The following is a 17,593-nucleotide window of genomic DNA, read 5'->3' on the forward strand; positions in this document are numbered from 1 at the left end:
TCTAGCCAGACTCTTGTTCCTCATTATCTCACAGGCAGAGAAAATTTCTGTTTTTCTATCTTCCCTCACATTGCTCTGATTTCCTTTCTATTTGTTCAATTTACATTATATTTCAAAATCCTTCCGGGTCTCCCTCCTTTTTAGTGAAACACTTCCCTGCTACGTGAAGAGATCTTTCAACCAGTTGACACTATAAAGTTTGACACTATGCCCTTTCTGTAGCTTTCATTCCTGTGCCATTTGTAAGAGTCTTGCCTCCACAACTAGTCCATAATTTCATTAGGGTAGAATTCATTTTTCTGTGTAACAGAAAGTGGCCATGTTGTCTCATACCTTTAACACTATTATTCTTCCACCTAAAATTTTATTAATGATAACGTATTATACTTTCACATGTACTAGTTACCCATAAGCTAATGTTATAAAAATCATCCTTAGTGTAAAATTATGTCATAAGCAAAACATTTCAAAATGATACAATATTTTAAACAGACATCTAAAAGATATTAAATCAGATTCAAATTTGGGGGTTGATATGAGTTTTAAAATACTGAATATTTGGGTATAGACCTATACCAAAAATCTGGTAGTTCAGAGTTTTCTGGTGGAAGATTTATTTATCATATACTTCAAGCCAGAAGCAGGAAATCTAAAATGTTACATTCCTAAGAAGCTTGGTCTGCGCGCACAAAGCAAAAAAGAAGAGTGTACAGTATTCATAAAACTGAAAAACATTTTCTTTAAATGTTTAAAATTCACCTCTTTTCCCAAAGATATGTGTGCTCCAAAATAAAGAGTACATCGGTGTCTCCCAAAGTTTTATGTTCTAGAAGCTTGGTCCCCAGTGTGACGGTGCTGAGGAAGTAGAATCTTTTAGAGGTAGGGCCTAATCGGAGGTGATTAGATCGTTGGAGACGTGCCCTTGAGGGGTATTAGCATAGTTACTGAGGGACTGAAGTTAGTTTTCACAAGTGTTGGTTGTCATTAAAAAAAAAATTCTGTTCACTGAGTCTCTTGTTTCCTGTCTTGCCATGTGACCTCCTCTTCTCACAGGGGCTGCCACCACGGGGCCATTTGCCATTTTATGATGTGGCCTTCCCTGCAGCTGAGCAGATGGCAGTGCTGTACTCTTCCTGGACCACCAAAACTATAGGCTAAATAACTTTTTTCTTCATAAATTATGCAGCCTTAGATATTTTGCTATAGCAACGTAAAATTAACGAATACAATGTCTCTCTCCTACATAGCCTTGTGAAATCAAGTTTCCTCTTCTTGTGATCTCCCTCTAATACCATCCCCAGCACAAATCTTGTATGATTTTGATGTTCTCTAAGCACAGCAATTGAAGCATTTTTTCCTTACATGACACCAGATCTCTAAAGTTCATTTTATTAACAGAAAATAATAGTTCTTGACAGTAGTTTCTGGCTGAATCAAACTAGAAAGTTTCAGGTTTCTCTTTGGCTACAACCATTATAGCTAAAAGTAATGGCCTGCTTTTCTTTGTAGAAGACCCTCCAGAGCTGCTGTGGCATCCTTTCTGGATTTGTTAAACACCATGAAAGACAAACTATATGAGGTGAAGTCTGTTGTTGAAACAATGTCCTAAGGTTGAACATTTGAAGATTTAAGTCTGCTAAATTTGTTCTGACTCTGTTTTTCAGTCCTAGACAGAGTACATGTACCATTTTATTCTTTAGGCCAAACAAGCCTAAACATTTTTTCACCAAACCTCTCAAGGTAACCCAATCAGGCCTCTGCTGCCACACAGAGAGGCTATCTAGACCCGAATGAAGCCCCCACTAGCAGTTAGAAGAACTTTAGTCATAGCTGTCATTAGCAACACTAGTGGATGCAAAAAGGCTGTGGGTCACTGGGTGTGGTGGCCCATGCCTGTAATTGCAGCAATCTGGGAGACTGAAGCAGGAGGATTGTAAATTTGAGCCCACCCTGGGCAACTTTGTGACCTTGTCTCAAAACTTAAAAAAATAAGCTAGGGAATTTAAAAAAATGAGCTAGTGAATAGCTCACTGAGAAGGCCCTAAATCAGTCCTTAGTAACATACATACACACACACGCGCGCGCGCGTGCAGAGCTCTGGAGAGCTATATCCCATAGACATTGATACATTTTTTTAAAATCTAAAAAAGTTTTCAAACTTGCAAGAATTTCTTTTTAAAAATATGCATTAATATGCCTTATTTACTATTGCATGAACTATTGTTATTTCCTTCTCAAACAGCATAACTATGCATGACTCAATATTATAATTCTTTTAGTCTTTTTACAATTTTTTGTATTCTTATGAATATTCATATTCTTATGAAGAATTTCCATTTATTTTCCAAATAGAACGTACTGAAATGTGAACCAATTTATTTTTCTTTGATGGACAAACCACATCAATTAAAAATATAAATCATACATATTGTCTACATAATGTTTTCAACATATTTTTTCTGTTACAGAACTATTTCTCATATACTTATTTCTTTTTCTGTGAATGATTCAGAGACCTGGGTGTTGCCACTTTTGAACAGTTGGTGGCTCCAATGCTTTGCAGCTGTCTTATAAGTGTGGTACCAAAATAAGATGGCTCACTTTAAACCATTCAAAACACAATTTGAAAAACAGTGCATTTGAGTAAATATTTTGTATTTTATCAGAAACTAAAAGTTATATCAGATAAGAAGTTAGAAGTGTTGATGTTAACATGCTTCAGCCTGTGTAATACAGTGTAAATACTCATTAGTATATTCACCACTAAGTACACTTAAAAGATCAGAAGTATTCCAACAAAAATAAAATGTGAACCACATTTTAAATTTAAAATTTCCTAGCAGTCACATTTTAAAAGAATTAAAAGGGAAGAGTGACCAATATAAATAACGTAGTTTAACTCAATATGATGCAGTTTGTTTTATCATTTCAACACATAAAGTAAAAATTACTGGAGTTCTACCCCCAGTTCCACAGAAAATTTATAAAAGAATGAAATTACTGGTTGAATATTTTACATGCTTTGTGTTTTTTTTACCAATGTGTATTTTATACTTGCAACATACTTCACTTTGGACTAGCAATATTTTAGCTGCTCAGTAGCTCCAGGTGGCTAGTGGCTACTGAACTAGTGAGTTCAGATCTAAAGTAACTAAGGACAACAGTTCTATTCAGATTAGATGTGCTCTATAAAACTTTGATGGAAAGTAAAAGAAATCGTATTTTTACACTAAGTTTGTTCCTAAATTTGGAGCTCTTTTCCCACAGAAAATCATTCAGAAGACTTGGTTCATAATCTTGATGAAGTAGAAATGCAACATGTAGCTTAGCTAGCCACATATTAGTACTGTGTAGTATTGACATTTCCAGAGTTGTGCATTACTAATGAATTCTTGGATTGCTCTCTTGAGCCAGTGATCCCCTAGTATTTCACACAGATTGTGCAATTTCCCCAATACTTGAATTCCATTTCTGACTCCCCTCACATTTCCAGAATTTAGCATGTATATTCTTTTATTCAATATTTACAAAGTCTTCTACGCTCAATGTTTGCATTATCCTTCACAGTTATCACCTGGGCTTTAGTCTTGGTACCACCACTGATTAGTCCTATGGATCTGGACCAGTTATATACTCCTATGTATCATGTACATCTAAAATGTAGACAATTATAATACTCATGGGCTCTGGTGAAGATTAAGCCAGATATGTTAACACAAGATATCTATTACACAATAAATACCAACCTACACGTCTTAGTTGAGTATTGTGGATTCTGTAAAATGTCCAGCATCCTCTCTTATCAGTTTTAAAATATTTAACAAAATAAAGTGACTCGAGATTAGACCTTTGTTTATTTTGTTGCTGTTGTTGCAGAGTGAGGCATTTTATTGGAAGGTGTTTCTTATTTACGCAGATAATGTAATAAAATACAGTCAGGCTCAGTCTTGCTCAGAGTGGAAGATAGGATCTTCTGAATATTTCACAGAGGAAGTGCTAAGGAAGCACAAAGACTGGAGCACATAGCTCTAAACAGCATTTTGTATTTTTTTTTTTTGGTACCAGAGATCGAACTCAGGACCTTGTGCTTGCAAGGCAGACGCCAGAACCACTGAGCTAAATCCCCAGCCCTAAACAACATTTTGGAAAGTATGTTTTCCAACAAAATACAGGCATGTCTTACTCCCTTGTGTTGTTTATTCATTATTGTACGGTATCCATTTTGTTGCTATAAAGGAAAAAATTCAACTTTTAATTATAGAGTTAGTCTGTAAATCTACATAGCATATCTACTGCATAATTATAGTGTGCTAGGTGTCAGCTTGTGATACTGGGATAGCAGAGAAAAATGAAGCATTTAAAAAATAGAGCACAGCACACTAGTTTTGAATTTGGGGCAGTAAATTCGACTTGCTACTTAACTGCATGGAAACTAAACATGTTTTTGAAACTAGTTAAAAGTGTTTATTATTTTCTCAATTGTAAACCAGTTTTCACATTAAAAAATCTAGAACATCTGGAGAAACAAGTAATCTGTACCATCTGCTGTTGTCTAATTCAAGAATAATGATCTGGGGATGAAAAAGAAATGAAAACCATAAGTTGGGTAACAATTCCAAAAACAACTACTAGAAAAATATTTGTGTAATCATCAGTATCTGAGATTTTCAGTTGATTAGCATTTACCATATGTGGCCACAGACCTACGTCTTGATAGCAATCATAGTAAGTTGGAAACTAAAAACATTGTGATGGATATTATTAGAATGACTCAAGATGAAATTATACACTGATAATATACTGTTTTCATATTTTAATCCTATCTCTAGTAATAATGAATCAATTATATCTACATATTCAATAATGTGTAGGTAGCTGAGATCTTTTATCTCATTTACTTATCACACAATTGAAACTATATTCTTTCAGGCCATAGTTTTCATATTGTACCCCACAGAAGTCACTACAGAATGGGTAGTTTATGGATAGTTGAAGCTTGTATTAGGCTGAAGGTACTAAGATTTACAAAGTGTAAATTCCAGAAAGTTTCTGAAGGGAAAATTGATGGCACTGTAGTCCCCCTTATCCTGGGTGACATGTTCCACGATCCCCAGTGAGTGTCTGAAACCACATACAGTTATGAATTGTATAACTTAATGTCTTTCCAACTTAACTAAGCATTTATCAGGTACTGTGACTGTAGCTTTTGCAGTTTGAGGTGTGACAGTAAAGCCAGCATGTATTTCTTTCCTCTTCTTTGCAATTTCATGTATGAAAGATTTGTTCTTAACATAGATCATAGTAGCCGTAGCATACATTTTTTTTCTTTCCTTGCAGAGAACTTTAACCTCTTTATGTAAAGGAAGCATTTTATCATTTCTCCTTGGCATATCCCAATTGCTAAGATCACTACTCTTATACTTTGGAATTAGTATTAAGTAAAATAAGAGTTACTTGAACCCAAGCACTATGATTCTGAGACAGTAAGACAGGTACTGAGTGACTAACAGGCAGGTAGAGTAGTCAGTATGGATAAACTGGATAAAAGCATGATCCACAGACTGGGGGAAAGGATTTCATCATACTATTCAGAATGATATGCATTTTAGGTATGTGAATGTGTTTTTTAATGAAAATTTCCATTTAATGCTTGTGGATGATAGTTGTTTCAGATAACTGAAGCTGTGGAGAATAAATCCACAGATAAGGGGCCATTTCTGTACAAAGATTGATTACATATGCATGTTAACAGAAAAATTATTATCAGTGACAAAATAATAAGATGGAAGTTATTTGGTCTGAAATGTTGTGGTAAAAGATGAGGCAGTTGGATAAGATGGTTTTCTTCTTCCTCTTGGTGAAATTCTAGTTATTTGGTGAGTAGAAGGCTGATAGATTCAAGTTTTGAAGAGGTTTGTAGAGAAAGGAAGCAGGCAGGCAGGCCTAGATAGACAGATTTGAGCAGAAAGCAGTGCTAACACACTGTTTGATAATGTATATTTCTTTTTCCTTTTTGCCACAATTAGTTGACTATGGAAATCTCCATAAGAGAACTCAGTGAAGGCAGATAAATTCTTTAATGACACCCCAAGTTTGTTTGATCCGTGTTTTCTGCTTTTAATTAAGACCTAATTAAGTGAAAAAAGTTTTAACTTTCAGAATAATTCATGTACACGTTTTTACTGTACAGACACTGCTATGTTTTTTATCTGGAGTTTTACAGATTAGCCAGAAAGGTAAATGAAAGTAAAAATGTTAAAGTGATTTTTTTCTTGATGAAATTTATCATTCTCAAATGGGAAGGAAATCAAGAGATGTAGGAGGGGGAATAAAGGGAGGGAAAGGGGATGATAAAAGTAACTAAGATGTGTTATATACATGTGCCGGTTCCACACAAGCAAGGTAAACATTATGTTCTGAAAACATGTACTAATGAAAATGAAATTTAAAAATTATTAGATATATTTATCCGTAATTTTATGAAAATCAGAAGAATCAGAATTATAAAATTGTCAATGATCCAAGTAGATTCTTTCTCCTTATTTTAGTGAAAATTAACCAAGACCAAATCTCAACTTTTTGTATTTCTACTTTTCTTTACTTAATCTAAGAGTGAGCAAGTGTGCATATGTTGTGCAATTATGTATGATTTTCCCTTGTAAATGAAACTTTTAATAAGTAGCTCATTTTATGTAACTCTAGTAACATGTCATTTTTCTAAGCCTTAAAGCAAAACATTCATTTTGAAACTTTCTTTTCTCCTGAGAACAAATGATAATATTTTAAACCAACCACATTCTCTCTTGGGCTAAATGCTTTGAGAGTATGAAAATGAACTCTTCACTGAGTCTCTACACAAGGACTTTACCAAAAGCGATAAATCAAGGCACGCAAACTAGAATACCCAGTAACAAGGTGATAAATACCTTACCAGATGAACAAAGAAAGTTACATGAGAATTGAGAAAGGTGTCATGATTTCCATATAAGACAAACTGCTCTTATGAACAATAGATGTAAGTTGAGATATGGTTAGGGACTGAGAATAAGGCTCCAGGAAGGAACACTTTAGGCAAAGGCACAAAGATGGGAAAAGGAAATACTTCAGTATGATTTTAGTGAAGTGCATATACAAAGTAACAGTGGAAAACAATGAGGAAGGGGTAGATTGGGCCTCAGCTCAAGAAGGACTTTGAACAGTAGGCTAAGTAATGAGCAATGGTGTGTCATTAAGTAGAATGAAAGAAGTTAACTACACATGGAAATCAGACAAACTTGGGTCCCAGATCTGGTTGCACTGTTCACTTCCTTGTGGTCTCAAACAAGTTACTTAACCTTTCTGAACCTTGATTTCTTTCATGGGTGTAACAGGGATAATAGTTCTACCTATAGGCTGTAATGTGGATTAGATGGAAATAACGATTGTTAACACCACTGACATTTATGCATTGTAAGTAGTTTATAAAAAGCTATTGCTAATATTAGTAATGCTAATAAATGTTTTAAAAATATAGCCTTAACCTTCATGTTATGTGAAATTGTTTAATTGCTTCGTTACCCAAGTCATGAGGCAAAACTACCCACTGCCATTCTGTGACAGAACCAGATTAATTTTCTATCTCATTATGACAATTTTGTATCTTGTTTTGATTTATTTATGTTTTGGGTGATGTCTTTATATACATGTAGAATATGACAACTAAAAAATTAATTATGTATGTGATTCTTTCAAATTTACATAAATAGTGTGAAGAAATGCCTTAGTTTGTTTTGAGCAGTTAAGCTTTTTCTGCTGATTGTTTTTTCAAGAGAGCTTGTTTAAAACAAATCCCCCCTCCCCCAATAACTACAAGAGACCTAACAGGCCACTTAGCTCCAGAGAATCTGGAGACTCTGAGAGTTAGCGACTATTGAAAATGGAGGAAAATTTTTATTATATCCAGGGGTTGATGTTTTACCTCCTCTTCCTCCTCCCCCTGCTCCTCCTCCTCCTTTTCCTGCTTCTCCTCCTCCTCCTCTTCTTCTTCTCCTCACTCCTTAATAATGTGATTAAAAGTGATTTTCTTGCTGAGATGCTTCATACAGAAAACACTGCAAAGAATCTTATGAAGATTCTCTGGTCATATAATAAAGTAATAGGAAAAATATTTTATTTACAGTAGTATCTAAATGAGCATATAAATACTATAAATGCCAATGGCACCTACCTGTTGGTTCCTTTACTTTCTAAAAATAGTTATTCGGGTTTACTGTACATATTTCCACCCTTAACTGTTGATACTGACTTGTTTTTCCTTTCTATATGTCACCTCCTTGATTTGCTGGAAGCCAACTTAGTGAAGAGGTGGCAGATGATATTGAGGCCATGAAAGTAGGAACAAGGGACATTTGGAGCACAAGAAGCCATGGGCAAGAAGATGAAGTGGGATTTCATCACATTTTTAATAATCTGAAGGGTCTAGTGTGCTCTGCATAACTACTGTCCCATTGACTTAGGCTCCTAAAATTGCATTAAAGCACCTTAATTAATTTAGTTATAAAGATTCATATTTAATAAAAATTTACTGAACTGTGAAATGAGCATTCAGAGTTCCCATGAAATATCTGAAAATCTCTTTTGAAGGTTGGGCATTTTTAAAGACCCTTTTAACCCTAATCTTTTTATATGCTTCTTTTCTTTCCTCTGATGTTGGGGAATGTGGACTTTACTTTAAGGACAGTGTGGACTTTTACTTGTATATTGCATTTTCAGATTACAACTGTAAATTTGGAAAATACCATAAAAAGAAGTAATAACTAGAAATAACCAGCTAGTGTATTTTTATTTTCCCTTTTTCAATGAAATTTTTAGTGCAAGTCCCATTATTTTCTATGTACATTTTTTACTCTGGTTCTTCACATAGAACATTCCTCAATTTTTTGGTAACTTTGAAACATAATTTTTGTTAATAGCACTCTTTTCCATCATATTGATGATGTGGGAATGTGAATTATTTTTGTAAGAGTCATGATTGAATGAGGGAAGGGACATGAGTGTGTGCTGCCCAAACACTATTATTTTCAATATTTCCCCCCTACACAAATAGCTTAATATAAGGAGATATTTATACTTATTTTAAAGATTTATGTTTGATTAAGTTGGATTTTGCAATATTAGGAACACATGCCAAGCAGTTACACAAGAAAGCAACCAGCTTCTTGAGCCTGAGGTCTGGTGAAGCCATGACCGCCTTTCTTTGTACACTATGTTCAGGGCTCCCAGACCCCTTTATGGTCCTTATTTGTTTATGTATCTCCTGAATTATAAATTTTTTTCAGAACAAGGATTGCATTTAATTCATCTCTGCATTCCTTGTTCCTTACTTGGCATGGAGCCTGGTATGTAGGTGCTTTGATGTTTGATGGAGTTGATGAAGTGATTCAGAGCAAACTGAAAGTTGATAAAGAAATCAGTGGGGTTTGGTGTGAATAAATGGTTTAGGTAATGCTTTTCTGATTCCGAGGACACAGTCACTGTGTTAACTGTGTGGGCAGGGCTGGTAATGGAGATCCAGGGTGATTGTGTCTCCAGTTTTTCTCTGTGTAATATCTGAAAAGTCAAATAAGAGATACAGAAGGCAGGGAATGTGTTTTGAATTTTGAGGTTTTCAGTGTGACTTTTTTTTTTCTGAGAGAAGGATAAGGTAATTGATAACAAACAAGACAGTTAAAAAAAACTTGTTATTTTATGATTGTAGAAAAGGTTTCTTAAAGTGTCATTTGTGTTTACACTTAGTTGAATTAAAAGAATAAAGCAGTTTGGTAGAATACATACTACTTATGTGTGTTTGGTAGAGTCTATGTGTTGTAGCTATCTCTCTGCAGAATACAGTTTTCCTTTTTATAAGGAGAAAAGGAGACCATTTTATGTTCAGTTTCTATAGTTCATATGCCATTGTCCAAGTAGTCAATATTGTGATTTGCATAGTACCTGGTGATGCGGAATAAATATATTTGTCAAAGTGATTTATATTCAAGAGTATAATGAATATTTGTATGCTTTGAACTTTAAATTATACTTTTATCAACATAATAATTATTTGACTAACTTGTTAGTCATAGTTTGTTGTATTAAGAATAATTAATACAGTAGTAGTAGAGTAGTATATAATATGACTTAATTTTTTAAAATTTATATATTAATTGGTACATTTTAGGTATACAATTCATTTACGTTTATCATTGGGTGCTTGTACTTGAACATGATGTCTCTCAGTTCTTATTTTTTCCCCATTACCTATGCGCCCTTCACCCCCTCCACCCTTCCCTATATACATAGACTTTGTTTCCATTTTTTTTTCATTCTCATAATATTTCCTTTCCCTTCTTCCCTTTCCCCTTCCCCTCCCACCACCTCTACCCCTTTGGACCTTTTCCTATTTCAAATTATCAATTATTCATTTTAATCATTTTCATCCTTATTTACACTTTCAGTTTCTCACACTAGAGAAACTATTCGGTATTTACACATGTGTGTCCTATTTATTTCACTTAAGAGTATCGCCTCAAGGTGCATCCATTTAGCTATAAATGACTCTATTTTCTTGTTCTTTATGGCTGAGTAGTACTCCATTTTATTAAAAAATCACATCTTCTTTATCCAGTTTCCAGTTGATGGGCACTTGGGCTGTTTATAAACTTTAGCTATTACAAACTGTGCCGCTATAAACATAGGTGCACATATATCGCTGTGGTACTATTCTTTTAATTCTTTGGGGAAGATACCCAGTAAGGGAATATCTGGGTCAAATGGGACCTCTAGTCCCAGTTCTTTGAGGTATCTCCATATGGATTTCCACAGTGGTTGCACCAGCCTGCACTCCCACCAACAATGGAGAAGGGTTCCTTTCTCTCCACAGCCCTGTCAGAATTTGTTATTGGTTGATTTCTTGATAGCAGCCATTCTTTGTGGGGTGAGGTGGAATCTCAGTGTTGTTTTCATCTGCATCTCTCGAATGACCAGTGATGTTGAACATTTTTTCATATATTTATTTGCTGTTTTTACTTCTTTGTCTGAGAAATGTCTGTTCATTTTGGATGCCCATTTTTGAATTGGGTCTTTGAATTTGGGGGTCTGATTTTTTTCAATTCTTTATATATTCTCAATAGTAGGCCTTTGTCTGAGATACAGCTGCTAAAAATTTCTTCCCATATTGTAGGTTGTCTCTTAGCTCTGTTGGTATTTTCTCTTGCAGTGCAGAAAGTTTTTAGTAAGATGAGATCCCAGTTGTTCATTCTTTGTGTTAGCTCCCATGCTACTGAAGATTTATTCATAAAGTCTTTTCTATGACTTAAAATTGATAGTTTAAGTTCAATTATCTACTCTCAAATTCTTGAGTGTTAAATATAAGATGTTATCACTGTTACATCATCATCAGCCTTCCTAGTTGTGCTGAAATAGAAGGAGCAAGAATAAAAGGTCTCATCTCTGTTAATTTACTTTTTAACAAGACAGTACACATCCTAGGCTCCTCTAAGCCTTGGTAAGCTTTCCAAGGTGCCACTCCTAGCCTTTCTTTCAGCATCCATTCAATACACATTTACTGAGTACATAATTGGGAACAGGGGGCTATACCTGTAGGGCTATACCTGTGGGGAATATGAGGCAGGTTAAGATTTTCTTAAGGAAACAGCATAACCCTATGATGACCTAAATAATAGTATATAATTAGTCAATAAATAGTAATTGGCACAATAACATGCTACATGTGTCCTGAGGTGGGAGAAAATAATATGAGCTATATAGCTGGAAAAGTCCTCTTGATAAGTAAGAAACCTGAGTGGCGCCTTTAAAGAAAGCGAGGTAGAAAGAAGGCTTAGCTGATACTTGAAGGTATAAGTGAGTAAGGTTTATTTTAGGAAAAGCAAATGGTAAGGTTTTCTGCCTGTGGAAAAAATGGGGTTTAAATAGGAAGGAGAGTGGATTTATAGCATAGGAAAGGAAACTCAATAAGTCTACATCTTGAGCTTGCATAAGCATTTATTGAAATTCTTTTAGATAAGGCCCAGGCATTCAAATTTTAATAACCTAAGTAAATATGATTTGGGCCTTCCTTGAACTGTACTTGAAGAAACACAACTATAGATTGTGGGGTCTGGTTTGGCATCTATCACTGATTTCCTTGAATAGAGTAAGGGCTTGATGCAAACTGACTGACATGGGCCAGGCTGGAGGATAATTTAGAAGAGAAAGACTCTAGGTCAGTGGTGGCGAACCTATGGCACACCAACAAACGGTGGGCTGTTTGTTATCATTGAAAGCTCTCAGAGGTTCGCCATCACTGCTCTAGGTGATGAGCACTTTCTGGGAACCAAAGTAGTGAACTGTAAGTTTAATGAGAAGGGGTAGGAAAGTTGGAATAAAGAGATGAATATGAGAGATGGGTGGATACATTTTGATTTGTTTTATATAGAGACATTAAAGGAGAGAAAAGATAACCTTCTGGGTCAACAAGGATGACTTTATTAATTTAAAAAAAACAGATCTCAGCATTGTATTTGTGAAACTAATAAATTAATCAATGGAGGAAGTAGAGTGTGAATTGGAGAGAAGATAAAGTCCCTTGGAATGATGGCAGGATACCGAAACTTAAAAAGCAGAACAAATGGTTAAGAAGGCATATGTAGATGGAAGTGTCTGTGGCATTTAGCTTAGATGCTAGAGGTGAAGGCATGAGAACCAATAACCCTCACTATTCTGGAGCTGGCATAACAAACTTGGTGGTTTAACACAAAAATTTATTCTCTCACAGTACAAGTGTGCAGAAGTCTGCAATTAAGGAGTTAGCAAAGTTGGTTCTTGTGAAAGCTTTGAGGGACAAACAAATGCAGACTTCTTTCTTGGTCAGGTGGTTGTCAGCAATCCTTGGCATTCCTTGGGTTGGAGCTGAATCACTCCAGCCTTTGCTTCTACCTGAACATCACTTTGACTTTGTTTCTGTTTCCTCTTTTCTTATAAGGACACCAGGGTTCATCCTAAATCCAGGGTTATTTAATCTTGAGATCCTCAATTTTAACTACAAAGACCCTATTTTCAAATGAAGTCACATTCTGAGGATATGGACATGGAAAAAGACTTTATGGACATGAATTTTGAGAGTTCATCCTTCAACCCAGTACACCCTCTAGGAATATTATGTAGAAAAAGAAGAGCAAGTCTTAAGATCAATGCCTTGGGCCGCTTGGAAGTAGGAGAAATGGAAAAGAATAGATAAAGAAATGCTGGTGGGCCAGGAGTGGCCGGGTGCAAGGTCAGGAAAACTGAAGAGCAGAGGGGCTTTAAGAAAGAGTGTGGTTAGCAATGTCAGCTTCAGCAGATCCATGAAAACAGTTGGCCAGTAGGTTTTAGACTAATGTGACTTATGGACATTAAGAGAGTAATTGTAAGAGCATTGGGAAATAGGGGTAGAAAGGAGAGATTGGGAAAACCTAGGGCCTCTACAGAGATCAGATGGTGATAGGAAAATCAGGACTACAATTTTCCAGGAGTAGAAAGTTGTATACTAGAGAAAGTCTTCTCTGGCACATCCAGAGGTAAGGTTGTTCTCTCTTCCCTCAAAATTTGGATAAAGAAGAGAATTCAAAAGTGGTCAGAGGAAGGGATTTCTCCTTTCTGCTTAGAGCATGAACTGCTTGTACCTATTCTTTTCTTTTTTTTTTTTTTAAGGAAAAATGTAATAGTTTATAAATGTAAATAGTTTGTTGGCAAAAATATTTACTTATATTTTGGTCTAAAATACTTATGTATGACCTTTTACAATACTCTATCTGACCCATATTAACATAGGGAATAATGCTTGAATAAGATAGATATATATTTTTCCAGTGTTGGGGCTTGAACCCAGGGCCTCTAACATGTTAGGCAAGGATTCTACCACAGAGATACATCTCCAGCCCTATTTTATATTCTTTACTTACTATTATACTAAACAACCATGTATATTTGTGCTTATTTCCATATTCTTTATTTTACTCATTTGTGGAGTTAGTCCACACTCAACATTGTTTGAATCTCTGTAGTTTTATGTTTTAATATCTATAAAATTATTATTTTTCCACATTCTTTTCATTATTATTTTCTAACCATTTACTAATATTGTTACCTTCATTTTTTTTTTTTGCTTAAATTCTTTTATTGGTACATTTTAGGTACACAACACAATTACATTTCTCATTGGGAATTGTACCTTTACATAATGCATCTTGGTTCTTATTTGTTCCCCATTCCTAGCCCTCCCTTCACGCCCTCCACCCTTCCCTATTTACAAAGACTATATTTCCATTTTTACCATTCCTCATCATTTTTCCTTTCCCTTCTTTCCTTTCCCCTGCCCCTCCCACTACCCCTACCCCTTTGGACCTTTTCTTCCTATTGTACATTATCGATTATTCATTTTAATCATTGGTACATTTTAGGTATACAATATAATGATATTCATCATTGGAAATTTGCACCTTTACATAGCCTCTCTTGGTTCTTATTTTTCACCCTTGCCAAGCCCTCCCTTCAACCTCTCCAGTCCTCCCTATTTACAAAGATTTTGTTCCTATTTTTCCATTTTCTCATATTAATCCCATTCCCTTCTATCCTTTCCCCTAGCCCTCCCACTTCCTTCCCCTTTGCCCCTTTTCTTCCTATTTCACATCACCTATTATACATTTAGTCCTTATTTACACTTTCAGTTTCTCACACCAGAGAAACTTTTCGGTATTTATACGTGTGTCCTATTTATTTCACTTAAGAGTATCACCTCAATGTGCATCCACTTAGCTATAAATGTCTCTAATTTCTCATTTTTTATGGCTGAGTAGTACTCCATTTTATTAAAAAAACCACATTTTCTTTATCCAGTCTCCAGTTGATGGGCATTTGGGCTGTTTCCAAGTTTTAACTATTACAAACTGTGCTGCCATGAACATGGGCGCACATATATCATTGTGGTATGATTTTTTTAATTCTTTGGGGAAGATCCCCAGCAGTGGAATGGCAGGGTCAAATGGGACTTCCAGTCCTAGTTCTTTGAGGTATCTCCATACTGATTTCCACAGTGCTTGCACCAGTCTACACTCCCACCAGCAGTGGAGCAGGGTTCCTCTTTCCCCACAGCCCCTCCAGCATTTGTTATTGGTTGATTTCATGACAGCAGCCATTCTTTCTGGAGTGAAGTGAAATCTCAGCGTTGTTTTCATTTGCATCTCTCGAATGACCAGTGATGTTGAACACTTTTTCTTGTATTTATTTGTTATTTCTAATTCTTTGTCTGAGAAATGTCTGTTCATTTCAGATGCCCATTTTTGGATTGGGTCCTTAAATTTGGGAGGTCTGATCCTTTTAAGTTCTTTATAGATTTGAGATAGTAGACCTTTGTCTGAAGAAGAGCAGGTGAAGATTTTTTCCCACATTGTGGGTTGTCTCTTCACACTGCTGGTGGTTGCTCTTGCTGTGCAGAAGCCTTTTAATAAGAAGAGATCCCACTTGTTGATTGTTTGTGGTAGTTCATGGGCAACTGAGGTTTTGTTCATAAAATCTTTTCCTACACCGATATCTTCAAGAGTTCTACCTAACCTCTGTTCCAACTGGTTCAGAGTTTCTATTTTAATATTTAGATCTTTAATCCATTTTGATTTTAGTTTAGTGCATGGTGAGAGATACAGGTCTAGTTTTAATCTTTGGCAAGTTGAAGCCCAATTTTTGCAGCACCATTTATTAAAGAGGCTATCTTTCCTCCAGTGAGGGTGTTTGGCTCCTTTATCAAAGATGAGATGGCTGAGTGTGTCTGGCGTTGTCTCTGCATCTTCTAATCTGTTCCACTGGTCCTCAGGTCTGTTTCTTTGCCAGTACCATGCTGTTTTTATCACAGTAGCTTTGTAGTAGAGTTGCAGGTTGGGGATTGTGATACCCCCTGCCATGTCTCTGTTACCTAGAATTGCTTTTGCTATTCTGGGTCTCTTCTTGTTCCAAATGAATTTTTGGTTTTTTTCTCAAGATCCATGAAGTATGCTGCTGGGATCTCAATCGGAATTGCATTAAATCTATATAGCACTTTTGGAAGTATGGGCATTTTCACTATATTAATCCTTCCTACCCAGGAGCAGGGGATGTCTGTCCATTTTCTGATATCATCTTAAATCTCTCTTTTCAGAGTGCCATAGTTTTCAGAGAAGAGGTCTTTGATTTCTTTCATTAGGATGATTCTTAGGTATTTCAGTTTTTTGGAGACTATTGTGAAAGGAATTATTTGCCCTATTTCTCTCTCAGTGAGTCTATCATTGGTGTAGAGGAAAGCTATTGATTTTTGTGTGTTGACCTTGTAACCAGCTACTTGACTGAATTTGGTTATTAAGTCTAGAAGACTTTTGGTGGAGTTCTTGGGGTCTTCTATATAGAGTATCATGTCATCTGCAAATAATGACAGTTTGACTTCTTCATTACCTATCTTTATTCCTTTTATTTCTTTCTCTTGTCTAACTGCCATGGCTAATGTTTCCAGATCTATATTGAACCAGAGTGGTGATAGTGGACATCCTTGTCTTGTTCCTGATTTTAGTGTGAAGGATTTCAGTTTTTGACCATTTGGTATGATATTGGCTGTTGGTTTTTCATAGATGACTTCTATCAGTTTGAGGTAGAGACCATCTATTCCAATTTTTTGTAGGGTTTTTTTTTTATCATAAATGCATGTTGGATTTTGTCAAATGCTTTTTCTGCATCTATGGAGATAATCATATGGTTTTTGTCCTTGGCTCTATTGATATAGTGTATTACATTGATTGATTTTTGTATATTGAACCATCCTTGCATCCCTGGGATGAATCCCACTTGATCAGGGTGTATGATCTTCTTGATGATCTTCTGCATTCTGTTTGCCAGCATCTTATTAGGGATTTTTGCATCTATGTTCATTAGTGAGATTGACCTATAGTTCTCTTTTTCGGTTGGGTCTTTCTCTGCTTTGGGGATCAAGGTGGTGCTTGCTTCCAGGAATGAATTTGGGAGTATTGCTTCCCTTTCAATTTCACTGAAGAGTTTAAACAGTAGTGGCAGCAGTTCCTCTCTAAATGTCTTGTAGAATTCAGCAGTGAAGCCATCAGGGCCCGGGCTTTTCTTAGTTGATAAGTTTTTAATTACATTTTCAATTTCATTGATTGATATTGGCTTGTACAGAATTTTTAGGCCTTCTTCGTTCAACTTTGTAATTCATATGTATCTAGGAATCTGTCCATTTCTTCTGTGTTGTCCATCTTATTGGTGTATAGGTTGTGGAAGTAGGTATTGATGATCCTCTGGATTTCTGCTGGGTCTGTTGTCATTTCACCCTTTTCATTCCCAATTGCATGGATTTGGGCCTTTTCTTTCCTTTTTCTGACAAGATTGGCTAAAGGTTTGTCAATTTTGTTGATTCTTTCGAAGAACCAACTCTTGGCTTCATTGATTTTTTTGTATTGTTCTCTTAGTCTCCATTGCATTGATTTCTCCTCTGATCTTTATAATTTCCTCCCTTGTATGAGCTTTGGGGTTGTCCTGCTCTTCTTTTTCTAGAAGCTTGAGGTTCAGC

At 35.7% G+C, this 17,593-nt stretch overlaps 1 protein-coding gene across 9 annotated transcripts in view; it reads left to right on the plus strand.

Annotated features, from left to right (window-relative positions):
• Gpc5 (glypican 5) overlaps window positions 1-17,593 on the plus strand; it is a 1,453,028-nt gene that overhangs the window by 27,610 nt on the left and 1,407,825 nt on the right. The gene's annotated exons all lie outside the window — the stretch shown is intronic.

Source organism: Heterocephalus glaber, unplaced genomic scaffold, assembly GCF_053883595.1.
Source record: "Heterocephalus glaber isolate CG9 unplaced genomic scaffold, H.glaber_assembly_v1.0 deba00001577, whole genome shotgun sequence".
NCBI lineage: Eukaryota > Metazoa > Chordata > Mammalia > Rodentia > Bathyergidae > Heterocephalus > Heterocephalus glaber.